The sequence below is a fragment of the Neomonachus schauinslandi genome, chromosome 9, assembly GCF_002201575.2.
Source record: "Neomonachus schauinslandi chromosome 9, ASM220157v2, whole genome shotgun sequence".
NCBI classification, from domain to species: Eukaryota; Metazoa; Chordata; class Mammalia; order Carnivora; family Phocidae; genus Neomonachus; species Neomonachus schauinslandi.
Window position 1 is genome coordinate 86151535 of NC_058411.1, and position 16313 is coordinate 86167847.

Consider the following 16313-nt stretch of genomic DNA (forward strand, 5'->3'; position numbering starts at 1 on the left):
CTGCCCATTTCTTGATTGGATCATTTGTTCTTTGGGTGTTGAGTTTCAGAAGTTCTTTATAGATTTTGGATACTAGCCCTTTATCTGATATGTCATTTGCAGATATCCTCTCCCATTCTGTCAGTTGTCTTTTGGTTTTGTCGACTGTTTCCTTTGCTGTGCAAAAGCTTTTTATCTTGATGAAGTCCCAATAGTTCACTTTTGCCCTTGCTTCCCTTGCCTTTGGCAATGTTTCTAGGAAGAAGTTGCTGTGGCTGAGGTCGAAGAGGTTGCTGCCTGTGTTCTCCTCTAAGATTTTGATGGACTCCTGTCTCACATTAGGTCTTTCATCCATTTTGTGTCTATTTTTGTGTGTGGTGTAAGGAAATGACACTGGACCCTTTCTACCATGGAAACAACAGTGATTCATTGTGGCTAGAATTGACACATATTCCAGGTATCTTTTCTTTCTTCGTCAGCATCAATTTCTGAGAATGGAGTATTTGATGATATTTCCCCAAGAGACACTCTTAAGAGCAAATAAGCTGTGGCCATGAGCTTATGACTAGGAGATCCACAGTTTCTAACAGCTACCCCACCACTCAGAAGCTACTGGCTTGATAAATGAATTAAACAGCTTTTTAAGTTCCTGCTGAGGAGCCAGCATGGAGGTACCTTGTGAGGATGGAGTGCCATTTTCTAGACTCTGAGATATATTCTGAATCAATGACCATTACTTGGCACTATGTCAGGCAATGGGCCAAAACATAGAACCCCTGGGCCTAGGAACCACAGAATGAAAGTTGGGGTGGCTTCATTTACTATCCTAGTTTCCATTTACAGAATTTGTGTTTCCTGTTCCACAACTCTAGGTTCTTTAGACTCCTCAGGGATGAGGGTCTTTAACATGGGAGAAGTGAATGAATTTTAGATGAATCAGGGGATTCAGGATTTTTTAATGCCTTGACCCAGATTTTTCCATGCCTTGGGGTTGACTCTTAATCAGAATGCTGATTTTTGAGGTTAAAGGCTCTTTTTTTTTTTTTTTTTTTTTTAGTTTTAATGAACTAGAGTTGACATACAATATTGCATTAATTTAGGTGTACACAATGATTTGATAAATGTATTATGAAATGATTACCCCAATAAGTTTAATATCCATCACCACACATGGTTACACATTTTTCCTTGTGATGGGAACTTTTAAGATTTACTTTCTTAGCCATAGAAGACTTGTTGGTGTGAGAATTCAACCCCTTTTGGAGCTCTTCCATTTTCTTGTTATAATTAAGATCGGGACCTGAGCCTCAGTGTTTTCTGCTCTATGGCTGCAGGAGTTAAGAGTCTCCTTATAGGTTATCAAGGAAGGCTTCTGGTTTTCATATTTTGCCTTAAATTGGCGATTAATGATCCCAGCCCTTCATTGCTTTCTTCATTGCTTTGCATGCACCCAGCAACAGTCAAGAGATTCCATAACCTTATAATAACTACCTCCCCTGTACCTCTCAAATGCCTCATGTGCTGAATCTGACAATGCATTCCCTTCTGCTGATAATTCATTCCAGTTCATCACTCCTAAGAGTTTTCAACAATTACACCACTGTAGCAAGTCAGGGGCTATTTATACTCCTCTTGCTACCAATAAGGGCTCCTCTTTACTAGCTGATCAGTGATACAGCTCCAAAATTCATATGAGAGTCTGCTTTATAGGATCATCTCCAGTACCAGCTGTTACACATCAGGTTCCCTAGGAAACCAACTCAGACGCTATTTTCATGCAGCATGTTTATTTGGGTGTGTTCTCTGGGTCAATACTTTTTGAGGGGACCATGGATGCAAAATTGGGCCAAGGGAGAAGCTGAACTGCAATGCAGTTGTAACAGCTGCTTCAGCCAATATGGTGAGGAACTCTAAAACTAGGCCCTTCAGCAATTTTCCAATTTAGGTAAGGGGCCAGTCTTTTGTACCAGCACATCAATGTGGGTTGCCCCTGAGGAGGAAGAGCAATATGCGCAACTTCCTTCAGTCAAGGGCAATGTCTGGATGGGACACAGCTGTGAGCCATCAGTAGGGAACACCCCTTTTGGCTGGGGGTATGAGTGCCTTAGTCCTGATGGGGGATTTCAGTGGTATACCACAGCATCTACCACAAGACTCATTGAAAATTAAGAGGTATTACTCCAGAGCTAGAAAGGAATAGTGCTACAAGGTTGAAGACCATTCCTACTCTTTCTGTGATATTGGGCTCCTCACACTTGGGAAGGGATCAGACTATCACGCTACCAAGTTCCAAAAGTAGACTTGAGCCTAACCTGAAAAGGGCACCTTAGAGGTGGCTGAATGTAAATGTTTGGCTACCATGTATCTGTAAGCTGTGTATTAAGTGTCTTGTGAGTGTTAATATCCCTTGTGTATAGGGGGATATTGCCATAGAGTACAGTTGCCAGCAGAATTGTCTGACTTTGAATGGACCACACTGGACACACAATGACCAGCCGGGTATGCAAGACCTGAGATGAATCAATAGGGCTAGGAAGAGAGGTCTTGTCCCACGTTTGTTAGACTGCTATCGTTCCTGGAAGTTTCACCTTGTGCTGTTGGGCTATGTCTTCCATCATCCAAGCTTTTATCAAAATTGACATGGGCCTTGCTCAAGGATTCCATGTACCAAAATTGGTGGAAGGTCTAAAAATCGTTTACTTGGGGAGTCGTCTTATTAGTGATATACAAAGAAATGTTATGTTACTTTACTTTGAGTGTGGTGGAGTAATTTACCTTATAGGATTAATATGAATTACCATGATAGTTTCTATTGTTCAAAATATTTGCTGCTTCCCTATAGGGAAGGATCACATATCCCTACCCACTCCTTTGGTATCTGTCTCAGCTATATGCATTGCATGAAGTGAAATGGCCAATGAGTAAAAATGATGTGTCACTCCTCAAGAGAAGCTTTAAGAGCCATTGCATAGTCTACTACTTGGCCATTCCTCCTCCTCCCCGCTCCCCCCCCCCCCCCGCCAGTCCATTTTAAGTAGGCTCCATGCCCAGCATGGAGCCCAACATGGGGCTTGAACTCAGCTCAGGTCTTAATCTCAGGGTCCTGAGATCAAGAGTCAGATGCTAAACTAACTAAGCCGATCAGGTGCCCCTTGACCCCCTTTTTTCCCTCTCTCATAAGATGAGAACTATTCCAGTGAGGGATTGCTACGTTAGTCTGGGCCTCAACATAGAGATTCATGGAGCAGAGCCACAGCTGACTCATGATGAAAATACAGAGTGAGGGAGAAGTAAACCTCTGCTGTTTTAGGGCACTGAGATTGTTGAGAGGTTGGTTGTTATCACGGCATGATTTCACCCAAACTGACTGGTACAGTTGAATTTCCATAGGTTTCATCTTTTGTATGTTCTGTTTGGAGACTTCATACTTTCACTTAAAAATGACTAAGGGGCAGGGGCGCCTGGGTGGCTCAGTCATTAAGCGTCTGTCTTCAGCTCAGGTCATGATCCCAGAGTCTTGGGATCGAGCCCCGCATCAGGCTCTCTGCTCTGCGGGGAGCCTGCTTCTCCCTCTCCCACTCCCCCTGCTTGTGTTCCCTCTCTCGCTGTGTCTCTCTCTGTCAAATAAATAAAATCTTAAAAAAAGAAAAAAATGACTAAGGGGCACCAGATGGTGGTAATTCTCTCTGGAAGGAATATTGCTAAAGTACAGTTGGCCATTGTATCTCATTCCTATAATCTGGTCGTTTTTGGTGTTGTGTTTTGTTTTTATTTTTGGGACAATAGCAAAGGCTAGGAGAAGAAAGGAGGGCAGGGAGGGACATCGGGAAGCTGAACTGATTAAAAAAAAAAAAAAATCCCTGACTGGGCCTGGGGATGATGGGTGGGGATAATAGCAGCTCTGTAATTAAAAAGAAAAAAGAGGGCGCCTGGGTGGCTCAGTTGGTTAAGCGACTGCCTTCGGCTCAGGTCATGATCCTGGAGTCCCTGGATCGAGTCCCGCATCGGGCTCCCTGCTCGGCAGGGAGTCTGCTTCTCCCTCTGACCCTCCCCCCTCTCATGTGCTTTCTCTCATCCTCTCTCTCTCAAATAAATAAATAAAATCTTTAAAAAAAAAAAAAAATCTTTAAAAAAAAAAAAAAGAAAGAAAAAAGATAAATTGCCAATTTTGAATTTGCATTTTTGGAAGATATGTTATTAATTATTTTGAAAGTAGTACTGCAAGTCGTCTGTTCTGAAGTTCTGATAGGATCAAGGGGAAAACATAAGACTTTCCTGCCCCTCGCTCTACACTTAAAATTAGTACACATTTTGTAGATCTAAACACACACACACACGCACACACACACACACACCCCACCCAATCAGTGAAGTTAAGCTTTTATTTTCTTCATTCAAGTTTAATACTTAAAATAGTAACACAAACAGCCAAAGGTATTTTTAAAGAAGCTCTTTGTGTTTGCCTAATTTATATTTTTAATTTTGGGGAGGCATGGGGATTCTTGTTGGTCCATACAGCTTCAATTTTATACAAATACAAAAGTATGATTAGCTAAAAGTGACACACAACTCTTTATACAACTCTTAAATAGCCACCATTTAACATACTTGTATGTGAGACACTGTGCTAAGTATGTTACAGGGTCTATAGGCGATAACAAGATGGATAGCCTCAGCTGGAAAATGAGGCTTTGAAAACCAGACTCCCTGCTTTGTCAAAATAGGAAGAAGTTAACTGAGAACGCACGTGGAGAGCATGCACAGCACAGTGTCTGGCACAGAGAAAATAAGAATAAATGATAGCTAATATGCACCCTGACTTAGTGCTTCTTCCCACTGAAGAATACAAGTTCTTAGCTTCAGTTTTTCTACTTTTCACATGGAGAAAATACTAGCGAAAATTGACTAAGGTCAATGTATTGGAACAAAAACATTGTCCGTGTTCTCCATGTCTCCTAGCTTCCTCCTTTCTCTTTTTGGTGCCCCAGCAACACCTGGCTGCCCTTCCGCTTTTGGAATTGGATGTGGCAGGCAGAATTCTAAGATGACCCCAAGATTCTGCCCCTGATACACATACCCTATATCCTCCCTTCCTCTTGAGCGTGGGCAGAACCCGTGAATATGATGGGGTATCATTCCCATGATTCATTACTAATCCTTTAATTTGAGTTAAAAGGGAAACTGTGTGGGTTTAAGCTGATCAGAAGAGTCTTTTTTTTTTTTCTTTGAACATGTTTTTTATTTTGTAAACATAGTATTTGCAATTTGATAGCCACACCCACTCCAATTTGACTATTCACTTAACAACCAAATATTGATAAATACAGGGTATTTCTTCATGCAAATTGTGGGAATATATACATTGAATAACAAACATTCCAGAAACATATATGTACATTATTTATATATTAACAATATTGTAAATAGAAAAATCTAAGAAAAAATAAGAAAACATGAAATCACAACATGTGGTTTCTGATCTATAACAGACCTAACTTCTCAGCAAAGCACATCTATGTAGATAAATACACTTTAACTTTAAAAAAAAATGCATTGCTTCATCTGAAGCATGAAATGCTGCTTCATCTATAAATAGTTCCTATTTTTGACTCCGTTTGGTACCACATTAAACTGGTCAAAAATGTTCTGTGATCCTGAAGACACTGTTGCTTGTCCTGGCTCAGCATCCTCCAATTAAACCTCACGGGTTACCGAAGGCTGGTAGGGCTGTGGAAACTACGATCTTGGCCCTTTGCATCTGGAGGGAGTCTTGTCTTTGGCCAGAGTTGGGACTAATAATTCAAGCACTAAGCATGGACATGGTGGTTAGGAAGAGGATGAACATCTTGTTGAGGTTCAGGCAAACAGGCCCTCCCAGCCCCTGTCATGGTGGATTTTCTGGAACAGACCCACCCGAGGGCTTAGTGGGCATGACAGTTGTATGCTTGTCTTGTTGACACTATCACAGCAAAACTTGGAATGAGAGAATTTCCGGTAACACGCGGATGGCAAGGTACACAGATTCTAAGCACTATGACCTTCTGCATCGTTCTTAGGGAAATAGCCATCAGTCAGGTGAGGTTCCTTCACAGGTAACCAGAGAAACATTTTTTAAGGTGTTTCCTTAAAGCTCACTTCTCCCAACCCCACTCTGAGGCCAAACCCGAAAGACCGAAAGCCCTGTCTCCCCGAGGTTCTACCTGGGTTAGACGAAGGAGGGCGAAAACCGTTCCCTCATGGGAGACACTGATCTAGCTGTCACCGGCAGTCCTGCGTGTGGGGCTGGCTGGCTGGTTGGCGCCACTGGAAATGTCTTTAGTGGCACTTGGCCACATGGTGCCGGTGGTGTCTGCTTTTGTGGAAGACTGGAGGCCAGAGTTGCATGTATACCTGTCAGGCATTTTGAGGTTGCTGACTTGCCTTTCTCAAAAACTAAAGTTTTGAATTTGAGGTATCAGTACAGTAACAAAGCCCAAAGCTTGGCAGTGAACCAAAAAAAAAAAAAGAAAGAAAGAAATCTGTTTGCACCATGTTCGAGAGTCCTGGGCTCAGACCCCTTTGCATCTACCTAGCATGACTTAAAGCTACATCAAGGTCAGCGGTGCCTCGTCCAAGAGCCCACAGCCTTTCAGTCTCAGCATCAACTCACAGGAACCGTCACTCCCACTTAAACTGCTACATAGGTGCTTACATTCTGTGGTTTGTTTTCTTGGACTTTGATTTTTGCACAGAACAGTTAATGACTCTAACGGGTGTGGATTAAGGCATACCTATGTAGCTGCAGGAGGGACCCAGCACCAGAACAGGCCACGTGTGTGAGGCAGTCCTGATGGTGGAAATAAAGCATCTAATAAACGGGCAGGCATCTGTCACTGGTTCTGTCCTGAACAACCAGGGGCGTCTTGCCCCAGCCCCCAGCCTCACCCACCTACACACTCTCGTCCGGTTCTGTGATCCATCCTCCCTCGGCAAACATCAGTAGGGTCCTTTAAGAGAAGAGGGGGCATCAGATGCTTCTGCTGGCCTTGAAGGAGCAGGCTGCCACACTGTGAGGTGGGCAACTTGGCAAAGACCCAAGAGAGGCCTCTAGGAACTGTAGTAGTCCCCCACAAACAGCTCGCAAGAAAACCGAGACCTCCGTCCTATGGCTACCGAGAAACGAATTCTGTCAACAAGCCGAAGGAGGATGGAAGCAAATCTTTCCCCAGTCAAGCCTTGAGATAAGGGTGCAGCTGGCTGATGGCTTGATGTCAGCCTTGTAACACCCTGAACAGAAGAACCACAGAAACAGAGATAACTGTGTTTTATGAAGCTGGGTTGTGGTAATTTGTTATACAGCAACAGAAAACCACTACAAAATGAAACACACCACAGTGCATGGGATCTGGTCTCCTAAGTGACTGCTGGAGTCAGATGACAACCCAGAAGTACAGGGGAGTCAACTCCCCGGGGGTGAATTTCGACAAAGGGGAAAGGAAAGATGGGAGGAGGAGGAGCATGAATTCCTAAATTCCCACCTTCCATGGGCTACTCTAATTTTCATTTTTAATTTGTAACTTTTCTAAAGAAGCACAGGGAATGCACCTGCTGCTTATCTTACTTTGTCTTTTCACAGCTTGTTGTGAGTAGAAGCCAGTGTGGGAAGGCGTCACATCATACTTTTCTCATTTCTTTCCTTTTCATCCTCACCAGTATGTCTTGTATCTCCCAAAGAAGATATTATCACTTTAATCCTTTCCCCACGTTCTGCTTTCCGAAGGACCTGGGCTAAGTCAGTCACATGATTATGTGGCAGATCCAGAATTTGAGTCCAAGTCTGACTCCAAAGCATAAATTCAGGATACTGTATTTCACTTTAAGGAAGTTAAATTTAAAGGTGGAAAATACATACATGGTAGAAGCAGCACACAATTTCTATGCTAATGACAACTCAGGAAGATGTGGAATAGGGATTTCGGATTGTCTTGTTATTTCAAATAGAGTTGATCTGTTGGAATAATTTCTGGCTCTTTCCTGAAGTTCAATTTAATATACACACATTTGGGAACAAGGAACTCTGTCACATACATGATACTAGGTTGCTGTAATGTTTATTGCTAGTACATCTTGGGGCAGTAATATGATAGAGTCGCTTTTTCACAGTGGAGACAGAATGTCAGGCATACTCTTTCTTCTCTGTTGTGAGGGTGTTTTTGTTTCTGTTTTTGTTTTTTAGTTGTCAATACATTTTCTAAGGTTGAAATTGGGCCTTGAACTATTTCTGAGATGCTCTTTTCTTTGGTGTTCAATGAGCCTGAGGCAGAGTTTGAGGCAAATAAACAGAAACCGTACCCAAGTGCATTTTTAACACTGAGTTCTGTTGGTAAATGAAAATGTTCCTTTCAGGTTGGTTAATCTGTTCAGCACATTAGGGCCTAATAGGGTGGGCATCACACTTTACTACTTTAACGGTGGGGCCCAGAGCAGAGGTAAGCCCTTATTTCCAGCTTATTTTTCTCCCTTCTGAACTCATGGTCACTTGATGATCACGTTCACAAGTTGAGCATGTTGCTTTTAAGTGTGTGTCCTTAGAATTCAGTTGCAGATTCCTTGGAGATGTCTGTGCTGCCCTGGTTCTTTGAAATTTTTACGGATCGTCTGGGTTGAGTCCTTTGGCAGTCACGTTTATACTCTCGGTCACCTGTGATTGAATGACAAGTGGATACCTAATTGGAGCCTGGCCAAACATTCTCTGTCAGGAATTTGCAGTTGAGATGGAGTGAGGGCTGATCCCTGACCAGGTGATCTGTAGCCCTGAGAGCTACAGGGTGGCCATCTTCCCCCGTATGGGATAGAGAAGCTAAAAAGCCAACCTGACTGTATTCTATGTGGATTCTCTGTTCTTTCCCATTTTTTATAGAAATGTGGTATAAAGAGAGAATGCCATCAGGGATGATATTCATTTTTCCCTTCTGAATCCATTCTTCGCCCTTCTCCATGATTCGTTTCCCAGGAGGCTGATCTCCATCATCTGATTCAAGGTGACTCCCTCACCCTCTGGCTTCCAGGTGGGTTTGGACAATGTGAGGTCTCGTTTGGAGATCAAAATTTGGGAAGCGAGGTCAGAGTATTTATTTCCTTGCTTCCTCACTCTCAGGCTGCAAATTTGCCGCGGTTGTCTTTCTGTTGCAAGGTCACAGAGCTTACAGGATGATTTTTCTCCTCCAGCTGTAGCCATAGATCTCACTGTGTTTCAGTAAATGCCCCCTCTGGGCCACTGGGCAGACACTGTTACCGACTTTAGGCCTGGAGGGGGAGAGGGAGAGACTTCCTCTTGCCCTGTTGGTTTCTCTTTACTCTGCCTTTGACCTTTTTGTAACTAATCTAATTAGGCCTTTTTGAGAATGCCTTCTGTTTCCTGCTGGGTTCATGACTGAATGATATAAGACCTATGCTCCCGAGGTTCTTCTCCGTTTTGGGTTCCTGAGTATGAAACAAAGCTATGATCTTACAGTGAACTTGTTTGGCTCTAACTACTCAAATGTGTCTTAAAACCAAATAGCTTCAACAAATGAAGCTTCCTTGAATTACATGTAAAACATATATAGTACTTAAACAAAGTATCTACTTATATAATACATATATATATACTTATACATAGACCTAAATAATTTTCAAAACAGATGAGAAGTTTATCCGTAAATCAGATGGATTGTGACGGTGTACATGGTACTATGATATGCAGTGCATTTGGTTTTTCTCTTGGGTTTTACTGAGTTATAAATAAACATAACATTGTACTGGTGTCCGATGTACAACATGGGGATTCAGTATATGTATGCATCACAAAATGATCACCACAGCAAGGTTGGTTAACCTCCATCACTTCACATAGTTATATTCTTATGATGAGAAACTTTAAAATTAATTCTTAGCAAAACTTTCAAATATGCAATATATTATTAACTTTAGTCAACATGCTATATGTTATATCCCCAGAACTTAATTATCTTAAAACTGGAAGTTTGTACCTTTTAACCACATTCACCCATTTCGCCCACCCACCCCACCTCTGGCCATCACTAATCTGTTCTCTGTATCTAGGAGTTCCATTTTTTTGTTTTTGTTTTTTTTTTTAATTCTACATATAAGTGAAATCATAAGTGAAATCTTCCTCTGTCTGACTTATTTCACTTAATATGATGCCCTCAAGTTCCATGCAGATTGTTGCAAATGGCAGAATTATCTTTTATAGTGGCTGAAATACTTCCTTGTGTATATATACCACATTTTCTATATCCATTCATCTGTTGTTGGACCCATGGTTGTTTCTTTCATAAACAATGCGACAGTGAACATGGGGATGCAGATATATCTCTAACACAGTGATTTCTTTTCCTTCAGATATATACCAAGAAGTGGTAGTTTTATTTTTAATTGTTGGGGGAACCTCCATACTGTTTTCTGTAGTGGCTGCACAAGGGTTCCCTTTTCTCCACAAACTCACCAACACTTACCTCTTATCTTTTTGGTAAAAGCCATTCTAACAGGTGTGAGGTGTTGTGGTTTTGATTTGCATTTCCCTCTCGAATAGCAATGCTGAGCACCTTTTCATGTACTTATTGGCCATTTTGTATGTCATCTTTGAAAAAATGTCTGTTCAGTTCCTCTTCCTATTTTTAATTATGATTTGCTATTGAGTTGGGTGAATTCTTTATATACTTTGAATAGTAACTGCTTGTTGGATATATGATTTATAAACATATTCTCCCATTCCATAGGTTGCCTCTTCATGTTGTAGATGGTTTCCTTTGCTGTTCAGAAGCTTTTTAGTTTGTAGTCCCACATGTTTGTTTTTGCTTTTGTTCAAAAGCATCATAAGAAATCATTGCCAAGACCAATAGCAAGGAGTTTACCTCCTATGTTTACTTCTAGAAGTTTTATTGTTGCAGGTTTTATGTTCAAGTCTTTAATCACTTTTGAATTGCTTTTTACATATGGTGTAAGATATGGGTCCAGTTCAATTCTCTTAAATGTGGCTGTCATTTTTTCCAATATCATTTTTGAAGAGACTGTTCTTTCCCTATTGTATACTTGGGGCTTCTTTGTCCTATTAATTGACCATATATGTGTGGGTTTTATTCTGGGCCCTGCATTTTATTCCATTGATCTGTATGTCTGTGTTGATGTCAATACCTTGCTGTTTTGATTACCACATAGCTTTGTAATATAGTTTGAAATCAGGAAGTGTGGTGACTTCAGTTTTGTTCTTTTTTTTTTTTTTTCCTCAAGATTGCCTTGGCTCTTTGGGGGCCTACTGTAGTTCTGTACAAATTTTAGGACTGTTTGTTCTAGTTCTATGAAAAATGACATTGGAATTTTTATAGGGATCACATCGAACCTGTAGTTTTCTTTGGGTAGTATGGACATTTTAACGTTAATCCATGAACATAGAATATCTTTCTATTTATTTGTGTCTTCACTTTCTTTCATCAGTGTCATAGTTTTCAGTGTACAGATCTTTCATCTCCATGGTTAAATTTATTCCCAGGTATTCTTTTTGATGCAATTGTAAATGGAATTGTTTGAAGTTTTCTTCTAGTTTGTTTTTAGTTTATAGAAAGACAACTGACTTTTATATAGTATATATTCTGCAACTATACTGAATTTATTAATTCTAACAGTTTTTCATGGAGTCTTAAGGGTGCATGTATGTGTATCTATCTATATATCCGCAAATAGGTGCACTTCTTTTCCAATTTGGATGCCTTCTTTTTTCTTATTGCTCTGGCTATGACTTCCATTACAATGCTGCATAAAATTAGTGAGATTGTGCATTCTTGCCTTTTAGCTTTTCACTATTAAGTTTGGTATTAGCTGTGGACTTGTCATAAATATCTTTTATTATGTTGAGGTACATTCTCCCTATACCCATTTGTTGAGATTTTTATCATGAATGGGTCAAATGCTTTTGTTAAATGCTTTTCTTGGATCTATTCAGATGATCATGTGATTTTTTTTTTTTAAATCCTTCATTTAGTGAAGTGGCTGTATCACATTGACTTGGGTATGTTGAACCACCCTTGCATCCCTGGTATAATTCCCACTTCATGGTGGTGTATAATTCTTTACTGTAGAATTCAGTTTGCTAATATTTTGTTGAAGACTTTTGCATCTGTGTTTATCAGGTATATTGGTCTATGGTTTTCTTGTGTTGTCCTTGGTTAACTTTGGTATCAGGGTAAGGCTGGCCTTGTAAAATGAGTTTGGGATCGTTCCCTCTTCTACTTTTTTAGGAAGAGTTTGGGAAGGATTGGTATTTTTTTAAATGTTAGCTAGAATTTTTACCAGTGAAGCCATCTGGTCCTGCTCTTTCGTTTGTTAGGAGGTTTCTAATTATTGATTTAATCTCCTTCCTTCCTTATTAGTCTGTTCAGATTTTCTATCTATTTAGGATTCAATTTTGGTAGGTTGTTTCTAAGAATTGATCCATTTCCTCTAGGTTGTCCAGTTTGACCTGTAATTGCTCATAATGGTCTCTCATGATCCTTGTATTTATGTAGTGTCAGTCATAATGTCTCTTTCATTTCTGATAGTATTTTATTCAAGTCCTCTTTTCCTTCTTCCTTCCTTCCTCCTTGTGATTTTTATCTTCTTAGAAAACCAATTCATAATTTCATTGCTCTTTTCTATTGTCCTGTTAGTCTCTTTTTCATTTATTTCTGCTCTGATCTTTGTTATTTCCTTTCTTCTGCTAACTTTGGGTTTAGTTTGTTCTTTTCCTAGTTCCTTGAAGTGTAAAGTTAGGTTGTCCATTTATCTTCTTTCTTTCTTTTTTTTTTTTTTTTAAAGATTTTATTTATTTGACAGAGAGAGACACAGCAAGAGAGGAACATAAACAGAGGGAGTGGGAGAGGGAGAAGCAGGCTTCCCGTGGAGCAGGAAGCCTGATGCAGGGCTCGATCAGAGGACCCTGGGATAATGACCTGAGCTGAAGGCAGATACTTAACAACTGAGTCACCCAGGTGCCCCCATTTTTTTTCTTGATAATGGCATTTATCACTGTGAACTTCCCTCTTAGAAATGTCTTTGATGCATGCCATAAGTTTTCGGATGTTGTATTTCCATTTTTGTCACAAGATTTTTTTTGATTTTTTTTTTTCTTTGACCCATTGGTTGTTCAATAGCATATTGTTTAATCTCTACATTTTGGTGAATTTTTCTGTTTTCTTCTTGTAATTGATATCTAGTTTCATATTGTCAGAAAAACTGCTTAATAGGATTTCAATCTTAAATTTATTAAGACTTATTTTTGTGACCTAACATATGATACATCCTGAAGAAAATTTTACGTGCACTTGAGAAGAATATATATTTGCTGCTTTTGGGTAGAATGTTTTATAAAGGTCTGTTAAGTCCATCTTGTTTATGTGTAGTGTACATCCAGTGTCTCCTTACTGGAGACTGCATTGATGAAACTGCAGTATTGAAGTCTTGTACTATTGTATTGCTCTTTATTTCTCCCTTTATGTCTGTTAATATCGGCTTTATATATTTAGGTACTTCTATGTTGGGTGCATAGAAGTATTTACAAATACTTACAAATATTTACAAATGTCATATCCTCTTGTTGGTTTGATCCTTTTATCATTTTATAATGAATGTTCTTGTCTCTTATTGCAGTATTTGTCTCAAAGTCCATTTTGTTTGATGTAAGTATAGCTAAGATTGATTTCTTTTGATTATCCTTTGTATGGGATATATTTTCTCTTTTCACTTTTTTTCATTCAGTGCTTTGAATATATCCTGGCACTCCCTTCTGGTTTGCAAAGTTTCTACTGAAATTTCTGATTATCTTATAGGGGTTACCCCTGTATGTAACAACTTTTTTTTTTTTTTTTTCTGCTTTTAACATTCTCTCATCTTCAACTTTTGACAAATTAATTATAATGTGTCTCAGTGTCTGTCTCTTTGGTTTCATCTCTTTTGGGATTCTCTGGGCTTCCTGGATTTGGTTGTCTGTTTCTTTCCCCAGGTTAGGGAAATTTTCAGCCATTATTTCTTCAAATAAGCTTTCTGCTCCTTCCCTCCACCCATCTCCTCCCCCCTGCCTCACCTGGGGACCCTTATCATACAAATGTTGGTCTACTCAGTGATGTCTCATTAGTCCCTTAGGCTATATTTACTCTTTTCATTCTGTTTTCATTTTGCTCTTCTGATTGTTTGAATTCCACTGCCCTGTCTTCAAGTTGCTTTATCCTTGTTTCTACCTGTTCTAGTCTATAAGTGAAACTTTTTATGGAATTTTTCAGTTCAGTTACTGTATTCTTTAGTTCTGTGATTTCTCTCTGGTACTTACTTATCTTTTATATATCTTAAAATTCTTACTTTGTTTATGTGTTCTCTTGATATCATTGAGCATCTTTATGACCACTATTTTGAACTCTTTATCAGGTAAATCATGTATCTCTGTCTCATTAAGGTCTGTTCTGGGGTCTTATTGTTTTTTGGTTTGAAACCTATCTTCTTCAATTTCTTTGACTCTGCACTGGTTAGTGCATTAGATAAAACCGCCACCTCTACCAGGTGAAGGAGTGGTCCTAAATTGAAGATGAAACTTATTATTCCTTCCAGCCCTAGCTCTTCATTATCTCTCAAACTTTTGTGATTGCTTAAGCAGTTTTCTTTGTTCTTAGTGGCTCCCAGTAATTGAGGTTATGCCAAGACCATCAGTGTTCCAAAAGGGAGGATCTCAGTCAGCACCTAGATACAGGTTGATTGGAAGCTGGACCATTGGCAGCAGTTTTTAAAGTATGTAAATATACCACTTTCAGGGAAAAAATAGGAGATTGGTGACTCTGTCAACTCCCTCTGTGCCAAGCCCCAGGGGCTGAGCACATAGCCGAGAACTGTGTCTTTGTTGCAGTGCCTCTGATCCCATGAGCACAAGCCCTGATGGCCACCAGCCAGGATCTCTAGGGATGTGTCCTCGGGGCAGCAGCCATAAAAGCTGGGATGCCAGATGTATACCCACGTTCCTTTCATGTGGACACTGCCAACTTGGAATGGGGCAGAAGGTGAATGTGAAGATGGCATCTCCCTGATCTCTGGAGGGTGTTGCAGTCAGCCTTTAAATGTGTGTCAAACTAGAAGACAGACCCCCATGCTACAGGCCCCAAGATATGCAAATTGACCTCCCTTAGGGAAAGACTCAGTTGAGTGCCTCTGTGCTGAGTTCTACGGAGATAGCCAGTCAGAACTGTTTCCTTCTTTACTGTGAAACCCATGAACAGAAGCCTCACTGGCCACCAGAGGCAGAAGACCAAGGGGGTATGATCTTTAACTGGCAGCCAAAAAAGATGGGCTGCCAGACATATGATACTGGTGACCTGGGTCAGGGCAGAGGAACAGTGTGAAGGTGGCACATGCCAGCTTCCTGGGTTTCTGGAGAGGATGGCAGTTGGCCCCTAGACCTGTGTCCAATTACAAGCCTGATTCTCAGGCTACAGCTTTTAAGATTTTATATATATATTATATATATATATATATTTATATATATATATATATAATATATATATATAATATATAATATATATATTATATATATAATATATATATATATATATATAAACTGCTTTCAGGGAAAAGCTGGGTGTTTTAGTGAGCTGCTGAACGCTGCAGGTGGTGGGTGATAGCCACAGTGAGTCTTCTTGAGCCTGTTAAGAACTATAGTCTCGTGAGTGTTGTAGATGCAAGCCCTATTGGCTTTCAGAACTAGGTGTTTTGGGAGCCTGTGTCTTAGTGGCCGTTTTGAAAGTTGGGTACCTAGATGTTGGGCAAACCCTTCACTCCTCAGGGAGAAGCAGGGAGTTGTGTTTTGTTCTGACTGTACTTTGCTGTGTAGGGGGTGGGGTTTATGGGGAGATTGTGTCTCAGCCTCTCCTACCCATTTTGAAGTGCGCTTTTCTTACTTGCCTGACATGTAGGAGTTGCTCAGCTAGTTTCTGGATTTCTCTCAGAGGGAATTGTTTTGTATGTAGCTGTAGATTTGGTGCATCCATGTGGGGAGGTGAGTTCAGAAGCCTTTGTCACTATCTTGAACTGGACTCTGCCCTTTGTTTTAAATTTGAATTAGATATGTTAACCCACAAATAGGTGTGGAGGTCTGAGACAGTAGGCTGTAAAGAAGATGATTAATGGATTATTATAACAAGGAAGAGTATAAGAAGAACCAGAGAGATAAAACAATGCAATGGAGGTTCAAAGGACGAAGACAGCTCATTGGAGGTAGGGGTTATATGAAGGAAAAGCAGGTAACATCTTCATGGAAGTGGGATAATATTGGGGCCATGTTA